Source organism: Diabrotica virgifera, chromosome 8 (assembly GCF_917563875.1).
Source record: "Diabrotica virgifera virgifera chromosome 8, PGI_DIABVI_V3a".
In the NCBI taxonomy this organism is placed as follows: Eukaryota; Metazoa; Arthropoda; class Insecta; order Coleoptera; family Chrysomelidae; genus Diabrotica; species Diabrotica virgifera.
Genome location: NC_065450.1, coordinates 181176480 through 181197607, shown reverse-complemented (window position 1 = coordinate 181197607; position 21128 = coordinate 181176480). Strand labels below are relative to the sequence as shown.

Below are 21128 nucleotides of genomic sequence, written 5' to 3'. Positions count from 1 at the left end.
AGATATAAGGCCTACTGGAAATATCTCGAAAACTAAAAACAACAGAATCATGAAAATTGGAATGATGGGGTTTTGAAGAGTGATCTATTTAATCAAGACATTTTCATCTATTTATTACTTTCGGTTATACCGCAAATTGGTTATAAATTCGTTTTTATAATTTCGTTTTTGGTACGTTCTGTATATTTTTACATTTTTAGATTCTCCTCCATGTATCATTTCTTAAAATACAAGGTTTTGTAATGTTATGCAGGGTGGTTTAAAAGATAATTACGTTTTTCACACCCTGTAGAGCTGTAGTAGTGTGAGATCAAAAAGTCTATTTAGGTTCAAATGATTTAAAATAATATAGTCTCCTATTGTTACAAATTATTAGTATAGTTGAATTTGAAGTATAGTACTTGAATTTTAGTATACAGGGTTGGTCGAAACGGGGAATGAGTATTTTCTGAGTGTTCTTAAATAGACCCCCCTGTATTTTAATATTGTTATGAAATTATATTTTATGGTACTTTTTTATTTCTTAAGCATTCCCTATACCTAACTGCTTTAATTTTGGCTTAATTGTTAATCGCATCAACAATCTTAACTACGTATACTCCGTCTAATCACAGATTAACCCAACACATATGCGAAAGCTATGCTATGATGCCGGTACAAAAATTGGTAACCTTGAAATTAAGGAGCACAGTTGTTGTGCCGGTGTTTGCACCAATACAATTTATAACTTACAAAATAGTTCATTTGGTCTAGAATACTTACTTTTACACCTGATTTGATATTTACTATATTTACATTAAAAATTAAGACAAACAAAACTTAACAAAACATCGGTCTTTTAATAAATTTATGTGTTAAACGAAAAAGGAAATAAAAATACAATAGGTAATTTGGGAATTCTAGGTATGTCCTTAACAAAACAAGAGAAAGTTAACTAACTGTTAGAAAAGTGGCAATCGTTAAAGATTTATATATAAATGGTCATTTATTAAATTTCTCTGTATACTTAAAAATAATAAAAAATTGCTTGGAAGTGAACACGATATTAATATAATAGGGTAATTTGGGAATTCTAGGTATGTACAAAACAAGAGAAAGTAAACTAGCTACAAAATAAAACAAAACAAAGTTTTTTCCTTAACAAAACAAGTAGTCATGTCGCCAGGGGGGGTACAACGGCCTTCTTAATTCAGATGGACTTACTCAAGTTTTTTTTATGTATTTTGACCCGTAGAACACGAATTTTTTGGGTAACAGTTGATCCGGATATCGATAAGATTGTTATAAACAAAGAAGTTGAGGAATTACATAACAGCGATTTCTCGCAAAACAAAACATTTTTTTGTATTTTTTGGGTCATTCTAACCAAAAAATGTTCCTAAGTTTTTTCGTACGATGCATAGTTTTCGAGATAAACGCGGTTGAACTTTCAAAAAATGGGAAAATTGCAATTTTTGAACCCGAATAACGTTTGAATAAAAAATAAAATAGCAATCCTGCTTACCGCCTTTAAAAGTTTAAGTCAAATTATATCTGTTTTGAATATTTGCATTGCTAAAAATTTATTTTTTGATTGTTAAAAAAAGCTATAAACACATACCCTTTCCCGTGCCTAATACATGCGTTTTAATGCATGCTACTTACAAATAGCCCCGCTTGCACTTTTACCTCCTCTACGTACTCGTTCGATTTTAAATGAGAAATCATTGAAACATCACTCAAGCACAAGGTGTTTATAGCTTTGTTTTAACAATAAAATAATATATTTTTGGCCATACAAATAATTAAAACCGATATAATTTGACTTGAACTTTCAAATGCGGTAAGCAGAATTGCTATTTTATTTTTTAATCAAAAGTTTTTCGGGTTCAAAAATTCCAATTTTTCGATTTTTTGAAAGTTCGACCGCGTTTATCTCGAAAACTATGCATCCTACGAAAAAACTTGTAGGAACATTTTTTGGTTAAAATGGCCCAAAAAATACAAAAAAATGTTTTGTTTTGCGAGAAATCGCTGTTATGTGATTCCTCAACTTCTTGGTTTATAACAATCTTATCGACATCCGGATCAATTGTTACCCAAAAAATTCGTGTTCTACAGGTCAAAATACATAAAAAAAAACTTGGGTAAGTCCATCTGAATACAGGAGGCCGTTGTACCCCCCCTGGCGACAGGACTAAAGAGATAATAATCTAGGTATTAGGAAAGTGACAGTCGTTTGGTGACAGTATGATTTGGGAATTCCATGTATGGCCTTCCAGAAAATAACCAGATAAAGTGTGATGTAATCAAATTTAATTATATAAACAACGTTTAGTTGGTAAATAAAGAATTTTTTTCAAAAAGTGGTAAGTTTTGGGTCCAAAAAAGTATAATGTAAGAGCGAATTGTTTGTATTCCTGAGAATATCTTCTGGCTTTTGGGACTTTTTTCTGCAACAGTGCCTGAGTTTTTACAATTTCGGCCAATGATTTATTAAGAAATTTGTCACATAATTTTTTAAACTGCTCTAACTTTTGTTTTGTACCGTTTTATTTTTTTATATATTTTTGTATTCAAAAGTTTTCTTTTTAAAAACCTGATTTTACATTTCAGTTTATATTCACGTGGCAAGTTATACATAAAAGATGCTGGTGTTGGTAATGATACTGAAGTGATAACTGGGAAACATCTTTTGTACTTCTTGTAGAAATGTGTCCATTTTTTCCTTACTGAGGCTGATAGAAATTTGTTTAGAGGATATTACCTGTAAATTTTCCGCCGCGGGCGTTATTCTGTTAAATCATATCTTTTTATTATTGAAATTATTAATATTTACCAAATTTTTTACCTGACAGTATTTGAACTTTTTTCGGCGGCTCCTCAGACGTATTCGCGTAGATACCTTTAGATTCGGTAAAAATTGACGGCAAAGCATTGTCATACAAGAGTTTTCGTCGTGAATATGTGTATAAAATTTTATTTTCAAAATGCTTTTCGCAAATTCTGTATCTAGTTAAATCCGCCTCTAACAAATCTTGTCTTTTAGTAGCTTTTAACCATAGCTCGCTCACTCCTATAACATAAGATGTTTTTTAATAAAAATTTAATGTCGTGTTAATATCTCTTTTATTTTTTAAGATTATTTTGACTATATTCAATAACAGGGCGTTATTTATTCTTACTAGTAACTAAAATTTACTGTTTTCAAGACAGGATTTTTTCACACTTAACAAAATATTTCTTGAAATGCTGTTGGAACTATTTATAACACACATAGCTTGAGTAACCATTTTATGTAAGTTTAGAGATTAATATAATTAATATGATATAAGTAATATGCCACTTAATCAGTATTTAAAAAGTAAATCAATTTATTAATGACACTACATACCTTACTTCATTGTTTGGCAATCTAAATATTTTATATTATTTGACCCGTCTTAGATGAACACCCTTCACAAATACACGTATATCCAACCATTTTTAAAAATATAACAAAACTATTTAAACACACTTAATAAATACAAGAAATTCCCAATAATCAGCCCAGCCCGTCAATTTAACACTACAATAAGCGCATGTACTGTCAAGGTTATTCAGGAACTGACAATAAGCTTAAGCCTACATACTAAGTGAGCTACTAAGCGACTACCCTTTTGGTAACTCAAAGTGGGAGGAGTTTTGCCGTCAATTTTTACCGAATCTAAAGATATCTACGCGAATACGTCTGAGGAGCCGCCGAAAAAAGTTCAAATATTGTCAGGTAAAAAATTAGGTAAATATCGATAATTTCAATAATAAAAGATATGATTTTTCAGATAATAGAATAACGCCTGCGGCGAAAAATTTACAGCCAATATCCTTTAAACAAGTTTCTATCAGCCTCAGTAAGGACAAAGATGGACACATTCCTACAAGAATTACAAAAGATGTTTCCCAGTTATCACCTTCAGTATCATTACAAACACCAGCATCTTTTATGTATAACTTGCCACGTGAATATAAACTGAAATGTAAAATCAGGTTTTTAAAAAGAAAACTTTTGAATACAAAAATATATAAAAAAACAAAACGGTACAAAACAAAAGTTAGAGCAGTTTAAAAAATTATGTGACAAATTTCTTAATAAATCATTGGCCGAAATTGTAAAAACTCAGGCACTGTTGCAGAAAAAGGTCCCAAAGGCCAGAAGATATTCTCGGGAATACAAACAATTCGCTCTCACATTATACTTTTTTGGACCCAAAACTTATCACTTTTTAAAAAAAATTCTTTATTTACCAACTAAACGTTGTTTATATAATTAAATTTGATTATATCACACTTTATCTGGTTTTGTTCTGGAAGGCCATATCTGGAATTCCCAAATTATACTGTCACCAAAAGACTGTCACTTTCCTAATACCTAGTTTATTTTCTCTTGTTTTGTTAAGGACAAAACTTTGTTTTGTTTTGTTTTGTAGCTAGTTTTCTTTCTCCGGTTTTGTACCTACCTAGAATTCCCAAATTACCCTATTATATTTATATCGTGTTCACTTCCAAGCAACTTTTTATTATTTTTAAATATACAGAGAAATTTAGGAATTCCCAAATTACCTATTGTATTTTTATTTCCTTTTTCGTTTAACACATAAATTTATTAAATGACCAATGTTTTGTTAAGTTTTGTTTGTTTTAATTTTTAATGTAAATATAGTAAATATCAAATCAGGTGTAAAAGTAAGTATTATAGACCCAATGAACTATTTTGTAAGTTATAAATTGTATTGGTGCAAACACCGGCACAACAACTGTGCTCCTTAGTTTCAAGATTACCAATTTTTGTACCGGCATCATAGCATAGCTTTCGCATCTGTGTCGGGTTAATCTGTGCCCACACGAAATATTTAGGCGGTAGGTGTGCTCTTTTTTAGAATCATTTTGCCGGGTACACTGGAATTACAGCCACTAGACATATACGCGGAGAAATAATATTGGAATATTTTTATTAATGTATATTTAAAGACACATACCCTAACTTGTTTTATTTAATTTGTATAATTGTAATATAAAGCATTTTTATAAACCACACTTTTGTTTGGAATACACTATAACTGCAAGCGAACAAAGGTGACATTTTGGCATAAATTGGTAACATTTATTTTACAGTTGCGGTGATGACACTTCATATTTGTTTTTATTCTTTACTATAGGTATTTTTTTGTTATATTTAATGTTTCTATTTTTTATTTTAACGTAGGATTATAATTTAATTATTGTTGTTTTCTATTTCTAAAGTTTTATTTACTTACATTCAATATTAATTTGTTTTGTTGTATAATCCACTTTTGCAATAATTATATGATCTATTTGATTTACAATGAATTCAGGATTTTTTATACTTTGGCAGCTATGTCAACTTAGATCTCTGACGTAGATATTGACGTGAAACTGTAAGTATATTAGACGAACTGTAGGTATTTTGACAGCTCAACCATTATTGGTAATTTTAAGAATCAGTCTAGATTAATATGTATTTATTTCCGAAAAATTATTTGTGATTCAGTATTTTCACGGCCAACCTAATAAAATTTCACGTATTTTTTGTTGCAATTAATGTTTGTTTTGAATCATCAATGACTCACAAATTAAAGCAGTTAGGTATAAGGAATGCTAACTTACTTATTTACTTAATCCAGAACTCGTCTACCTTTTCGTCTACATTTCACTACAATACTAAAATACAGGGTGTTTTATTTAAGAAAACTCATAAAATACTCATTCCGACTTTTGACCAACTCTGTACATTAAAATTAAAAATTTAGCTATACTAATAATTCTTAACAATAATAGACTGTATTAAAAATCATATAAACATGAAGACAGTTTTTAATGTCAAAAAGTTGTTACGAAATTAATAAAAAACGTAACTCTTTTAAACTATCCTGTATAACATTACAAAACCTCATATTCTAAGAAACAAGACATCGAGGAGAATCCAAAAATCTAAAAATATAGAGGGTGTTCTATTAAAAACCGAAGTTATAAGCAACTTTCGGTATCACAGGAAGTAGCAAATAGATAAAAATATTTTCATAAATAGATCACTCTTCAAAACCCCTTCATTTCAATTTTCATGATTTTGTTGCCTTTAGTTCTCGAGATATTTCTAATAGGCCCTTTATTTGCCTCACCCTGTATACAATACGGTCATGTTGACAACACATCATTTTACCGGGCGTGTGCAAATTGAACCATTATTGTTCCAGAATATATTTACGTCGCCGGTGGAAGCAAGTCTCGCTTACGTTAACGTTACGGTCACGGATATGTGGGAATCGCCCTTTACGTGAATTGTTATCTCAGTATGGAACGGTATACGCTGAAGCGATCTTAGTGTGATCGGTTGGCGCGGGAGGTCACTGAAGCAGTGGTCGCCATGTAGCTGGCAGTCTTTCAGCGCCACTGCGTGTGTTTAAGCTGACAGGCCGTTTTTCAATTTCGATGGCTTCACAGATAAGTCTCGATTTTAAAGAGCGGACCAGAGAATATAACAAACCTGCATATATTTGCTTTGTAGACCCAACGAAAGCATTTGACAGAGTCAGACTTAGCTATATATTACAGAAAATGAACAAAAAAGGATACCGGCCAATATTGTTGAAGTCATAAAGTAAATATGAACAATAACAACATGATAAAAATTAAAACAAACGACACCACTATGGTCAACATACCAACAACAGGGGGAATCAGGCAGGGAGACAGCCTCAGCCCATTTGTATTCAATATGCTAATGCAGCGTTTGGGGAAAAACCAGGAGAAAGGTTGGGAACCACTGTGCTAATGTATGAAATAATAGAAGATGTGGAATCGCTACAACTAGGATACAGACTCGTTCACAGTAGAATCAGTATAGTGTGCTATGTGGATGATGCAGCCCTGATTAAGGAGGATGAGGATAACCTACGAAGACAACTTTATCGATTCTACCAAGCATGTCGATGACTCAACATGAACATATCCACGCAGAAATCAAAAGGCATTACAATTGCGAAAGATCCAATTAGATGCATGCTCGTGGTAGAGGGGAAACCCATAGAACAGCTAAACCAGTTCAGATATCTAGATGTAGACTTATCAAGTTACCATAACCCAGCCAGAGACCTAAGAAAACGAATAAACAAGACCGCAGTCATGTCCGGATGTTTGAGAGATGTGGTCTGGAATAACCCATATATGAGAATGGACAGTAAAGTTAGAATTTATAAAACTTAAATGAGACCTATTATGACCTATGGCATTGACTCAAGAGAAGACACCAATAAAACCAAAAGCATGTTACGAACAGCCGAAATGAAGATACTAAGAGCAATAGCAGTGAAGACAAGAAAGGATAGAATACGAAACAGCATCATTAGGGAACAATGTGGCGTGAAAGATGTAGTAAGATGGGGTAGGCAAAGATGAAGAGAATGACTTAGTCATGCAAAAAGAATAAAGGAGCACAGACTACCAAGAATTGCGCTAGAAGAAAAACCAGCTGGCAAGCTTCCACCGGGGAGACCACCAAAAAGATGGAGAGAAAGCTGGTATTCTTGAACCATTATTCTCAAGAAATACTTCAATGTCGGAATTAACAGATCGACAGATCTACAACAAGCATAAGAAGAATAAGGACTGAAGCAATGGTTTTGCTTTTTCAAAATCTATTTTGTGACCTGTCTGAATATGATGTTGGGCTAGGGCTGAGGTAGTATCGGAATGTTATACATATATGGAATGCTGGTAAATAAGGTTTGCAATTCGTTGGTTTCTCTGTCCTATGTATGGTCATGGGCACCTGAAACAAGGTATCTCGTAGATACTATGGTCTTTAGTGGGGATTTTGTCTTTTACAGATCTGACGAGATTTGAAAACGTAGAGTGAGTAGTGAAAATGGTTTTGATGTTTGGAGGATGAAAATTCTGCTAATCTTGTCAGTGACCCCTTCGATAAAACGTGGAAAGATTTTGGGTTGATCGGGCGGAAAGCTTCTTTTTTGGATGGAATGGGGTTTAGATGTTCTAAATGCTCCTATTGATTTGGAGTTTGTGGTAGCCGTTTTGTAATAGGGTCTGCCGTACTTAATCGATTTCGGATTTTCTGATAGTCGCTAACTCTAATGGAAAGGGAAAAGGAGTGTTGATAACTGAATTGAGTTGGGTGCGGTGATGATGTGACTGGGCATTAAGATAACGATTTGTATGGGTGGGATTTCCGTACACGCGATAGGGAAAACTGTGAGGTGAGTGTTTCTGCATAGGAACATCAAGGAATGGCAAAGACGCTTCAGACTCAACTTCCATCTTTAATTGAATACTGGTATGTATTTCATTCAGGTGGGACAGGAAGACATCTATGTGTCTTTACCATGGGGTAAAATAACAAAGGTGTCATCAATGTACCGTAACCAGCAGGGGAATTTGAGATATAATAATAAGAGGGCTATTGTTTCGAAATGTTCGATGTATATATCAGCTATTACGGGAGAGTATGTATTAGTCATGCAGTGAGATAATGTGGGTTGGAGAATTTGGACATCCAGGTTCTATGTTAGTCCGGAAGGAATCAAACTGCTTCCTTTGTTCTCCTGCTTGCCTAGGATGTTCTTTTCTTGTGGCACTCGTGAAACCTGTCCCAATCATCTCTCTGTGCTCTGATTTTTTGTATTATTTTAGGGTTCTTATACATGCCCATTAGCTCCTGGTTAGTAGTTTTGCGTCATTCCCCGTTAGCATACTTTATACCACCTCAAACTCTTCTCAAGTTTTTCTTCTTCCAAATCTCTAGCTTTTTTTCATCGATCTAATTGATGGTTTAGGTTCCACATGTAGACAACATCGTTTCTCTCACTATTGTTTTATACGTTCAAATCTTGGTTAGCTCGGATACATTTTTTGCCTTCAACATTGCGTTTAATGATCCTACTGCTTCACTACCTTTCAAAGACCGTTTATTTTTTTCTCTTTCCTTGTCTCCTCTATTTATACCTGTTATTGCAAGTACTCAAATTCAGTTACATTGTCAAATTTATACTCTCTGTCATTCGTCCTTAGCACACATAATTACCGGACATGATTTATCTTTACCGGCCATGATTTATCTTACCTGTCATGTGTAAGGGAAAGAGGATGAGAGGGGCTGGTCATAGATAAGAGGGTGGGGTCGAATGAACTCTCTGTAGGAAAAACTGGTCCCGTGTTCGATGAGCAGCAATGATATTAAAAAAATGAGAAATATGTATTGTATAGTATAGTATGGACAATGTAAGAACAATAATAAAATCAACAAATGGCAGTAATAGTTATTATTTATATAAATCTTGAATATATTAAATTGTTTTCATAACACAATGTCTTCATCAGATTGAGTATTACACTAAATTTACTCATATACATATTTATCTACATTATATATCAGCTACACTGTACATAAAAGTTGTAAAATAATTGTCTTTCTACCTTAGTAATTATTCGCATTACCTGGAAACAACCACAGTTAAGATATTAAGGTACCAAGGGCATTATAAGGATAATAACGCTTGAGGTCAAAGGTGTATATTAGGGTGGTGCGAAAAAAGTCAAATTGATAATCCCGTATCGCTATAGTGCGGAAAAGTTGCGATTGGTAATTACAAGAGAAACAAAACAAAAATTATTAAAATCGGACTTTATCTTCCGATCCCGCAACGGGCCAAAAGGTTATGAAAAAATGAAATCTTACCTTTTTTTCGGAAATTTTTATTTTTTCCCCATGTACATTTATAAAATGAAATTTTACCTTTTTTTCGGAAATTTTTATTAATCTTCCCTGTACGTTTTATTTATCGCTATAGTAAAATTTATTTACAGTATGTATGGTTGAATAATAAAAACAACAGTTTTACGCATCTAACGAATATCTTCCGATCTCGCAAGGTCAATCAAAATCTATAAAAATTTGAAATTTTAGATGACTTTGATAAATCAAAAAACATTTAGTTATCTCATTTTTCTCCTACATTGTGAAGTTTTTCGCTTGTTTATATATTGTATGACAATACTTAAACCACTCAGAACTCACAACGAGGAGGTGGTTGCACTTCTAGCTCCACACACACCCTTCTCTCCAACCAACCAATAAGTGTGATTTTTACATTACTTACATAGTAAATTTCTTTTTCATGTTTGTATCCAGCTTTTAAACGTCAACTTTGTATTGTGATTTGGTGGTAGAATCTGGCAGCATGGACCTTGATTTAAGTGTTAACCTTATGAATCCATCTCTTGATTGGGGCCCACATAGATGAGACCAGTGGTGACCAACTTAATCGGACTCGAGATTTACTGTCTGCCTTTCTAATTCTCTGCGATCTACCGACTAGGAATTTTCGTAATATTTAGGACGGGAATAGGCAGGTAGGTAGATAATTTTTTCTTGCCATCGATCGACTGACCTAGGGGTCGCGATCGACGGGTTTGCCTCCCCTGCATTAGACGATGCTTCCGTGACCAACTTTAGGCACCTCTCATCAGCTTGCGTGTGTCAGGGATAGTTTTGTATATTCCAGTCTATCGCCCAATGTAATGCAAGAACTTATATCTTCATTTGACACTTCGAAGAAGTAGTGGAGAAGATAGTTTTGCAACAGTCTGCAATAGTTTTGGAACATTATATTCCAGTCTATTATTTCAGTTTAGTACCGTGCTTCAAAATTTCAAGTACTAGGAAGAAAGAAAAGTCATTAGAGAGCTAGGGCTAAGGAGAGTGTTAAAAGCCGAATAGACTAAAGCCAAGGGCAAACGTATTAGAAATTTCATTCCTCCTTCTTTAAATTTTGAAGCACAGAACTACACTGAAATATTAGATTGGAATGTTGCAAAACTATCTTCTCCACCAGTTTTTCAAAGCGTTTCAAATGAAGATATAAGTTGCTACATTATATCAGGCAACACACCAGACTGGAATGTACAAAACCGTCCCTGTCATACGCAAGCTGTCCAGCGGTACGTAGAGTTGGTCACGGAAGTATCGTCTAATGTATGTGGGACCCAATTAAGAGATGGATTCATCAAGGCAACCCTTAAATCAAGGTCCATGCTGCCAGATTTTACCACCAAATCAAAATTCAAAGTTGACGTTTTAAAGCTGGACACAAACAAATGAAAAAGAAATGTACTATGTAAATAATGTAAAAAACACACACTCATTGGTTTATGGAGGGAAGGATGTGGGTGAAGTAAAAAGTGCAACCACTATCTTGTTGTGAGTTCTGGGCCGTTTAGATATTATTATACAATATCTAAACAAGCGAAGAGCTTCACAATGCAACAGAAAAATGAGATAACTAAATGTTTTTTAATTTCTCAAAATCATCAACAATTTCAAGTTTTTATAGATTTTGATTGACCTTGCGGGATCAGAAGATATTCGTTAAGTACGTAAAACTATTGTTTTTATTACTCAATCATGCAAACTGTAAATAAAATTTACTATAGCGATAAATAAAATGTACATGGGGAAAAAATAAAAATTTCCGAAAAAAAGGTAAGATTTCATTTTTTCATAACCTTTTGGCCCGTTGCGGGATCGGAAGATAAAGTCCGATTTGAATAATTTTTATTTTGTTTTTCTTGTAATTACCAATCGCAACTTTTCCGCACTATAGCGATACTGGATGATCAACTTGACTTTTTTCGCACCACCCTAGTGTATATACCGAGTGCCTTTGGCCCGAGGGATATACGTTGACCGAAAGCGTTATTATCGATAATACCCGTGGTGCCTTCAACGTTTAATGTCCGCCTAAGTTATTCTTTATATTCAAAAAATTTGAATAAATTTTGAAATAATTGGTTTTCAAATAAGTACATTTACCAGCAATAGTCGTAACGTAATTGTGGTAACCATAGTTTTACTTAGGTTGTTATTTGTCAACTTGACAGTATTTAACTAATTATTTAAATTTAATGCCCTAGGGCGTTATTATATCATACTAAACTGACTTCGAAATCATGTCATTATTTGTCAAATAATATACCAGTCGGACATTAAAATTATTTATATACTGAAAAAATGTCTATTATTAACTCTAAAATATGAAACATTCACTTCACTTGAGTGCGGAATAAAAACTTAATACACATAGATATAAAATGATGGATATAAAACGCATACACAACAATACAAACTGACACGTGTATTGTGGGTTGTGAGCACACTCGATTCAATAGAAGACAACGTTGCCATATTTTATTTAGGAAATTCACTGCATGTTTAGCTAAAATCTACTAAATCAAAAACTAAAATATACTAAAACTTTATTAACTTATTTGTATGTAAGTTAGTTTTTTTATAATAAAAACAACAGCTAACTTAAATAGAAATTAATGTAGGTGATTGTACCTAATGGGATTGTAAAAAAAACAAACTATTTTTACATTTTAACAGAGAAACAAAATGACCTAGATACTTATAATTAATTTTTAACAGTTTTATATTTAATATTGTTATATAATATTTTGTCATACATTGATTTTAACATATGCATGTCTGGATCAAATTTGGTACAATTACCAACCTCATTCATACCTTCTTTGACAAATAATCATGAGAATATATATTTTTATTCAAAAGTTTAATGCGAGCATCAGTTTACGGTTAAAAACGGAAAAAAATTCTTTCGCATTTTACATTAATAGAAACGGGTAAACACAGTATTTTTTGCAAAGTTACATTATTTAGACATTTTAGTTTTCCGTCGTTAGCTTTTAATAGCCTCACAGCCTCACAGAATGCCAGAATTTTTCAATATTACCCGAAATACTACTGCACTGCTGCTTGAAACAAGCAAGTTTGGTATCAGACTCCAGTTTCTTATCTCTGTTTTCATACCTACGTCCTGAATCTTATATTCGGTAATGACATTAGGAAATTGTAACAAACTGTCAAACGTAAGTAGGTACTATTAAAAAGCTAATTTCATTTTAGTTATAATGCATAGCACAAAAAGCGTTGATATATACCAAAAACCTATTAAAAAATATTGCCTACTATTAAAAAAAATATATCAAAAATCTATCCAAAAAGTAGAAATTTGCTGAATGTGGCAACGCTGATACAAAATAAACACAACTGTCCAACTCAAAAATCAATTGTCAATAAATATTCTTCTTTTCTATTAGCCTTGTACCACATATATTAGCGATCCATATTATGGGTCGCCATCTCTAATTTTGGAAGGTCACTATATTATACAGGGTGAGTCATGAGGAACTGTACATACTCCTACCTCGTATAGAGGCCTCTATGGGGAATAACAAATGACCATTAAAAAGTGTCTGCTCCCATTGTTTAATAATATACAGGGCGAGTTTCGCATTTTGACAGAAAATTTTATTCGTCATAATTTTTGAACGGTCAGATCGATGTGTCTCTTATTTTGGTCAATCGTTACACTATGACCACCTAATCAACCGATTTAGTCAAACTAGAAAAAATCAGGTCCGGCTTTAAAAAATTAGTTCGTTTTAGTCTTAGAAAAAACTTCACCCTTTATACGCTTTTTGAAAACTCTAATATGAATTTTACAAATTAGACAAATAAGTAATTAAAATGACATATTTATTTTTTTCCCCACACGATTACTTAATTTTTTATAAAAAAATCAAATTTGACTATGAATTAAAAGTTTGGTAAAGTGAATCATGGATTTAAAAAAGTTAACTTTTATTACAAAAATTAATTTTTTTAACAAATACTTCATTTATGTTACCACTTAATCAACTGATTTATTCAAACTAGAAAATAATCAGGTCCGGCTTTAAAAAATTAGTTCGTTTGGGTCTTAGAAAAAGTTTCACCCTGTATATGCTTTTTGAAAACTCTAATATGAATTTTACAAATTAGACAAATAGGCAATTAAAATGGCATATTAATTTTTTTCCCCACACGATTACTTAATTTTTTATTAAAAAAATCACATTTGTCAAAATCGCAATTTTACCATAAAAATAAAAAAAATTAAACAACGTTTTTCTTGAAATGAAAAGTTTCACCATTTTTTTTTTCTATAACACGTCTAGATCTAAAACTCCCCATACACTTCTCTTTGGACTCTATAGTTTAACATAGACGTGATCAAATAGATAAATTTTAAATTTTTTCACTTCATTTTTCCGATTTAACTTTGCTATTCACGAATCTGCACCCTTTATTTTTTAAAATTCATAACTTTTACAAAAAAGAAGACTGAAAGTCTGCAACAATTTTCATAGTCTTCACAATGGTAAGAGATATGTGCTGTAAAAATTTCAGAAAAAAAATATTAAAATGGAACAGAGTTGTAGCGAGTTACCGTGATTTCATTTTTTTTTTCATTTTTAGGTTAAAATTCCGATTTTGACAAATTTTATTTTTTAATAAAAAATTAAGTAATCGTGAGGGGAAAAATTAATATGCCATTTTAATTGCCTATTTGTATAATTTGTAAAATTCATATTAGAGTTTTCAAAAAGCATATACAGGGTGAAATTTTTTCTAAGACCAAAACGAACTAATTTTTTAAATCCGGGCCTGATTTTTTTTGTTTGAATAAATCAGTTGATTGGGTGGTAACATAAATTAAATATTTGTTAAAAAAAATTAATTTATGTAAATAAAAGTTAATTTTTTAAAATCTATGGTTCACTTTACCAAACTTTTAATAATTATTCATAGTCAAATTTAATTTTTTTTATAAAAAATTAAGTAATCGTGTGGGGAAAAAATAAATACGCCATTTTAATTGCCTATTTGTCTAGTTTGTAAAATTCATATTAGAGTTTTCAAAAAGCGTATACAGCGTGAAATTTTTTCTAAGACCCAAACGAACTAATTTTTTAAAGCCGGACCTGCTTTTTTTCCAGTTTAAGTAAATCAGTTGATTGGTTGGTAAAATAAATTAAATATTTGTTAAAAAAAAATAATTTTTGTAATAAAAGTTATTTTTTTTAAAGCTATGATTCACTTTACCAAACTTTTAATTCATAGTCAAATTTGATTTTTTTATAAAAAATTAAGTAATCGTGTGGGAAAAAATAAATATGCCATTTTAATTGTCTATTTGTCTAATTTGTAAAATTCATATTAGAGTTTTCAAAAAGCGTATACGGGGTGAAATTTTTTCTAAGACTCAAACGAACTAATTTTTTAAAGCCGGACCTGATTTTTTTCTTGTTTGACTAAATCAGTTGATTGGGTGATAATAGTGTAACGATTGACCAAAATAAGAGACACATCGATCTGACCGTTCAAAAATTATGACGAATACAAATTTCTGTCAAAATGCGAAACTCGCCCTGTATATTATTACACAATGGGAGCAGACACTTTTTAATGGTCATTTGTTATTCCCCATAGGAGCCTCTATACGAGGTAGGAGTATGTACAGTTCCTCATGACTCACCCTGTATGGAACCACTTTTTTCCATTGAGTACGCGAGGCATGGGGCTTGTTCAATCAATATGTTTATAAAAGAAAATAATTGTAAAATTATAATGTTCTCACCTTCCTACATTTGGTAGATCAAAAAATATAAAATACCTCGAAGGACCAGCAACCAATTGGTTGCAAAATTAACAGTTTAAGACACAGGTGTATGAAGGGTATATGTGATATTTGCAAGTTATTGAGAAAAATAAAGTTAAAGTTTTTATACTAGAACTTTTTTACTATAAGATCTAAATAGACTAAATTTAGAGGAGAGGTAGTCCTAAAACTAATATATTTATTAACACTTAAAAAAAACTAAAAAAAATATTTATTATATTTTTTATACAGAGAGAGTCTGTAAAGTGGAATAAATTCAATATCTCAAATACTAATTGTTTTTTTGGAAAATGCTCAGACCCGTCGATTAGTATTTCAAATTGTCCTTTTTGACATTCAATAATAATGTATACAGGGTGTCCCAATTTAGAGATATGACGTCATCGTCGATTTTCTTAAATGGCAACACTGTCATTTTGATAGCTAATTTGATAGGGTTTGTAAAGTTATACATAACTGCAAAATATCAAATTTTTATTCTCTACCATTTACAAGATAATAGAAAATAACAAAGTTATATCTGTAATTTGGATTATATTCAATAATTAAAATACTAACTGTTTTTTTGAAAAATGCTCAGACCCTTCGATTAGTATATCAAATTGTCCTTTTTGACATATAATAATAATGTATAAAGGGTGTCCCAATTTAGAGATATGACGTCATCGTTGATTTTCTTAAATGGCAACACTGTCATTTTGATAGCTATTTTGATAGGGTGTGTAAAGTTATACACAACTGCAAAATTTCAAATTTGTATTCTCTACCATTTAGATGATAATAAAAAATAACAAAGTTATGAAAAAGAAGTAATCAACTAATAATTGAATTTAATTATTTCAATAAATTAAGCAAAAACTCATAATGTTGCCCTCAATTATTGTCAAATTGTCAATGGGCAACGTTATGAGCATTTGCTTAATTGAAATAAATAAATTCAATTATTATTTGATTACTTCTTGTTCTTCATAACTTTGTTATTTTTTATTATCTTGTAAATGGTAGGGAATAAAATTTTTAAATTTTTCAGATGTGTATAACTTTACACACGCTATCAAAATAGCTATCAAAATGATAGTGTTGCCATTTAAGAAAATCAACGATGACGTCATATCTCTAAATTGGGACACCCTGTATACATTATTATTATATGTCAAAAATGACAATTTGATATACTAATCGACGGGTCTGAGCATTTTTCAAAAAAACAGTTAGTATTTTAATTATTGAATATATTCCAAATTACAGATATAACTTTGTTATTTTCTATTATCTTGTAAATGGTAGAGAATAAAAATTTGATATTTTGCAGTTATGTATAACTTTGCAAACCCTATCAAATTAGCTATCAAAATGACAGTGTTGCCATTTAAGAAAATCGACGATGACGTCATATCTCTAAATTAGGACACCCTGTATACATTTTTATTGAATGTCAAAAAGGACAATTTGAAATACTAATCGACGGGTCTGAGCATTTTCCAAAAAAACAATTAGTATTTGAGATATTGAATTTATTCCACTTTACAGACTCTCTCTGTATATAAAAAGTGTACATAGATCCTTTATGCATTTACGTTTTAAAATTTACTGTGTCCATAGATCCTTCACATTCTAGTAACTTAGAAAATATTAATTTTAAAACTTGTTTGGCTTGTTTGAAAGATTTCTAGGTTCGAACAACTTACTTTTAACATAAAAAACATGTTTTGAAAAATTTGTCTTCAGTTAGTGTGTAACTTCATGCACTTGTGTCTTCAGTTAGTAAAAATACGGAAGAGCTAGTGGAATAATTAAATTGTTTAAGTTGACATAGTGTACTGTCAGATTTGCACAAATTTTTGAAAGTAGTGAATTAAATAATATTATTTAATAGGCAATAATAGTAAATAATGAGGAATTAATAATAATAAATCACCAATACCTAATTTTATACAAAATGTTCATAAAAAAATGTACATGCGATTGAACAAAAAGTTTAATTATTATAAATCCGGCAACCCTGTAATGTTGGAGCTTGGAGCCGGTATGGTTCTGTTTTAATTTTTTAATGCAGTTACTTAATACTTAACTTTAATTTAATACTTAACTTTAATTGAGACTTGCTTTTATTAGAAACGCGTCAGATTAACTTGCGTGTTTCGAGTGTGAAGCGAGAGACGCGCATTTTTGTTTTTACATACTCTTAGGTAAGAAGCTCGAGACAAAGTCATTTGTTTCAGGGAAGAAGGGAAGTTAGGTATAAAATGTTGGGTATAGTCCTGTCGCCAGGGGGGGGGGAGTACAACGGCCTCCTTTATTCAGATGGACTTACCCAATTTTTTTATGTATTTTGACCCGTAGAAAACGAATTTTTTGGGTAACAGTTGATCCGGATGTCGATAAGATTGTTATAAACAAAGAACTTAAAGAATTACATAACAGCGATTCATAGGATGCATAGTTTTCGAGATAAACGCGGTTGATCTTTCAAAAAACCGAAAAATTTCAATCTTTGAACCCGAATAACCTTTGATTAAAAAATAAAATAGTAATTATTCTGCTTACCGCATTTGAAAGTTCAAGCCAAATTATAACGGTTTTGATTATTTGCATTGCTAAAAATTAATTTTTTTATTGACAAACAACGTTATAAACAACTAGTGTTTCCCGTGCCCAATGCATGCGTTTTAATTCATGTTACGCAGAAATTGCCTCTTTGTAGGCGCGCCCACTCGTTCGATTTTAAATGAGAAATGCATTGAAAACATCACTCAAGCAGTATGTGTTTATAGCTTTGTATAAAGAAATTAATTTTTAGCAATGCAAATAATCAAATCCTATAGAATTTGATTGGAGCTTTCAAATTCGGTGAGCAGAATTGCTATTTTATTTTTTAGTCAAAAGATATTCGGGTTCAAAAATTGCAATTTTTCGATTTTTTGACAGTTCAACCGCGTTTATCTCGAAAACTGTGCATCCTACGAAAAAACTTGCAAGAACATTTTTTGCTTAGAATGACCCAAAAAATACAAAAAATGTTTTGTTTTGCGAAAAATCGCTGTTATGTAATTCCTCAAGTTCTTTGTTTATAACAATCTTATCGACATCCATATCAACTGTTACCCAAAAAACGCTGGACAAAAGGGCTGCCCGAGAACTTTATCGTACCGATCTATTATCGTTATCGTACTAGATACTGGCATTCTATAAAAATAGCAATGTTGCTCGTTATTTTGATATTTTAGAAACACCTTGTATACTTGAAAATATTTTATGGTTCTACGCATCATTAATTCCTACATTTGAGAAAATGTTCGATGCCATATTTCGGAGACACACTATAGATGTATAGATTATTGCATAAATCAATAGAATATTATAGTCATACTTTCATTTCAAATTAGTTCATTTTTCTGAGAAATTAATAGTTTACAATATTTGCATTTCACTCTATTTCTATTACGCCAGTCAATGCGCGAGATTAAGAACAAGATATTATCTCCGAATTCTATCCTACTGCATGGATTTTAATGAAATTTTGGGAGTAGCCCAATCTACTGATTCAAAGTCTATCCTATATACTATGGCGCTTTTATCATGGGACAGTTCCCACCACTTCTTGGGGGTGGAACATTTTTATTTTCGAATAACATGGAGAAAAAGAAGATTTTTAAGAAAATTTAATTTCTTTCTTTCTTTTTTAGAACTTTTTATTTTTCTTTCTATTTTCCTTTTTATTTTGAAAAATTTTATTTTTCTATCTTTTTTTAAGAACATTCTATAATTTAATCACATTTTTTACAAAAACCATTCATTTTAAACCCGTTCAACTTTTTGAAAGTAGAAATAACACTATATTAAAAGATATTGCAGAAGAAAAACAATGCATTTAAATTCTGGTGGGTGAGGGGTTAAATGTATGTAATTTTCATTTTTTCCTTAAAGTACATTAGTCATATATTTTTTTGCACCATATCTCGCTTAGTTTGAAAGTAACCGGCATTTAATGGTGCTCGTTTTAAAGGCCTTTTCAAACACTACAAAAGGCGTTGGTAGCATTATACACCTAAAACCTACCGATCCTCTGTTATTTCAAGTTGAATATACCAATTTGAGCATGCACCAAAAAACAAACTCTTTTCACCTACCATATCTCTTTTTTTTTATTATAAATAGAACATTTACGAAGGAACGAATCTCTTTGTTATTTATAATCTAAAAAAGTTTTATATAGTGTTTTTAGTTCGATGCATAGTTTTTAAGGTATTCACAAAAAACCGTCCGAAGAGGTGTTATTTTCCAATGAAAATGCCAATTTTCAACTACGCATAACTCAAAAAATATTGAGTTCTCCAAAAAAAGTATAGACCAGTTTTTGCTTAGAAATAGGTTCTCTAGCCACTTCCGTGCTTATTTTGACCAACAAATTTTCCACCCCCTTAAAGGGGTGGGAACCGCCCCAAGATAAAAGCGCCATAGTATATAGGGTAGATTTTGTTTCTTGAGCTATTCCCTACTTACTGTGAAAATATCAAGTACATCGATGTAGTAGGATGGAATTCGGAGCCAAATACCCTCATTGACTGCCCTATAATAATGCTGTGCTATGATCGCGTGAGAGAGGACACACACAAGATTATAGCAAAATTTCTATTTACTGTAACTTTTTGAGTTTTTGAGCTATAGCAACAACTTTTATGTCATTTGAAAGGTAATTTTGCATTCTTTCAAAATGTGTAAAAATATATAGGGCAGATCCAAAAAATTACGATTTTCTTTTTCATTTCCGGTTCAACCGGAAGCCATATTTTGGGTAAAATTTATTGTGATAATAGATAATAAAGTACCATATAGGTCTGCAAAATTTCAAATCTTAGTTTCTATTACAAAGGAAGTTACGGGCACTAGAATATTTTTTAATAGAAAATTCATACCTCCCCTCCTATGGGGAGTTAAGAAATCTGACTAATGTCATTAAATTTACCAATAGGACATTAAAAATATATAAAAAAATAAACAAATTCCTTGAAGCGATTTTTGAGAAAATCTGGTTCAAAGTTATGTCAAATTTTGACCCGTTAAATATAGGCAACCCATAACTTTTTCTGAAAAACGATAATATTCTTCTTATAGTCCCATCTCTAGGCAATATAACTGCTTTTTCAAATTAAACTTATCCTAAACAAGTTTTTATATAGGTAGGGAAATGTGTCGGGGGGGCGGTCGGCCATGATGGCCGCCATTTTGAATTTGGAAATGTCAAATTCCGTATTTGTATTTAGCTATCGATGAGATAACTTTGAGTTAAATTTCATTCGTTTTGGCCAAAATTTGCAAAAATGGGCCCTAAATAACCCCCCTATTTCGGCCCCCCTTTAAGAGGTTTTTTTAAAAGCTTAGTTTCTCGATAAAATTCTCATAAACTTACTCATACCGAATTTCATCGAAATCGGTCCGGTAGTTTTTGCTGGGCGGTGGCGACATACGTACGTACATACATACGTACGTACATACGTACGTACATAATTCCGACATGTTTTTTTTTTATTTGCTTTCTAGACTCAGGGGGACTCA

The 21128-nt window shown here is 31.6% G+C and overlaps 1 protein-coding gene across 2 annotated transcripts in view; it reads right to left on the bottom strand.

The window, feature by feature from the left end:
- The window catches only part of LOC126890771 (elongation of very long chain fatty acids protein-like), a 113847-nt gene that overhangs the window by 51681 nt on the left and 41038 nt on the right, over positions 1-21128 (bottom strand). The window lies entirely within an intron of this gene.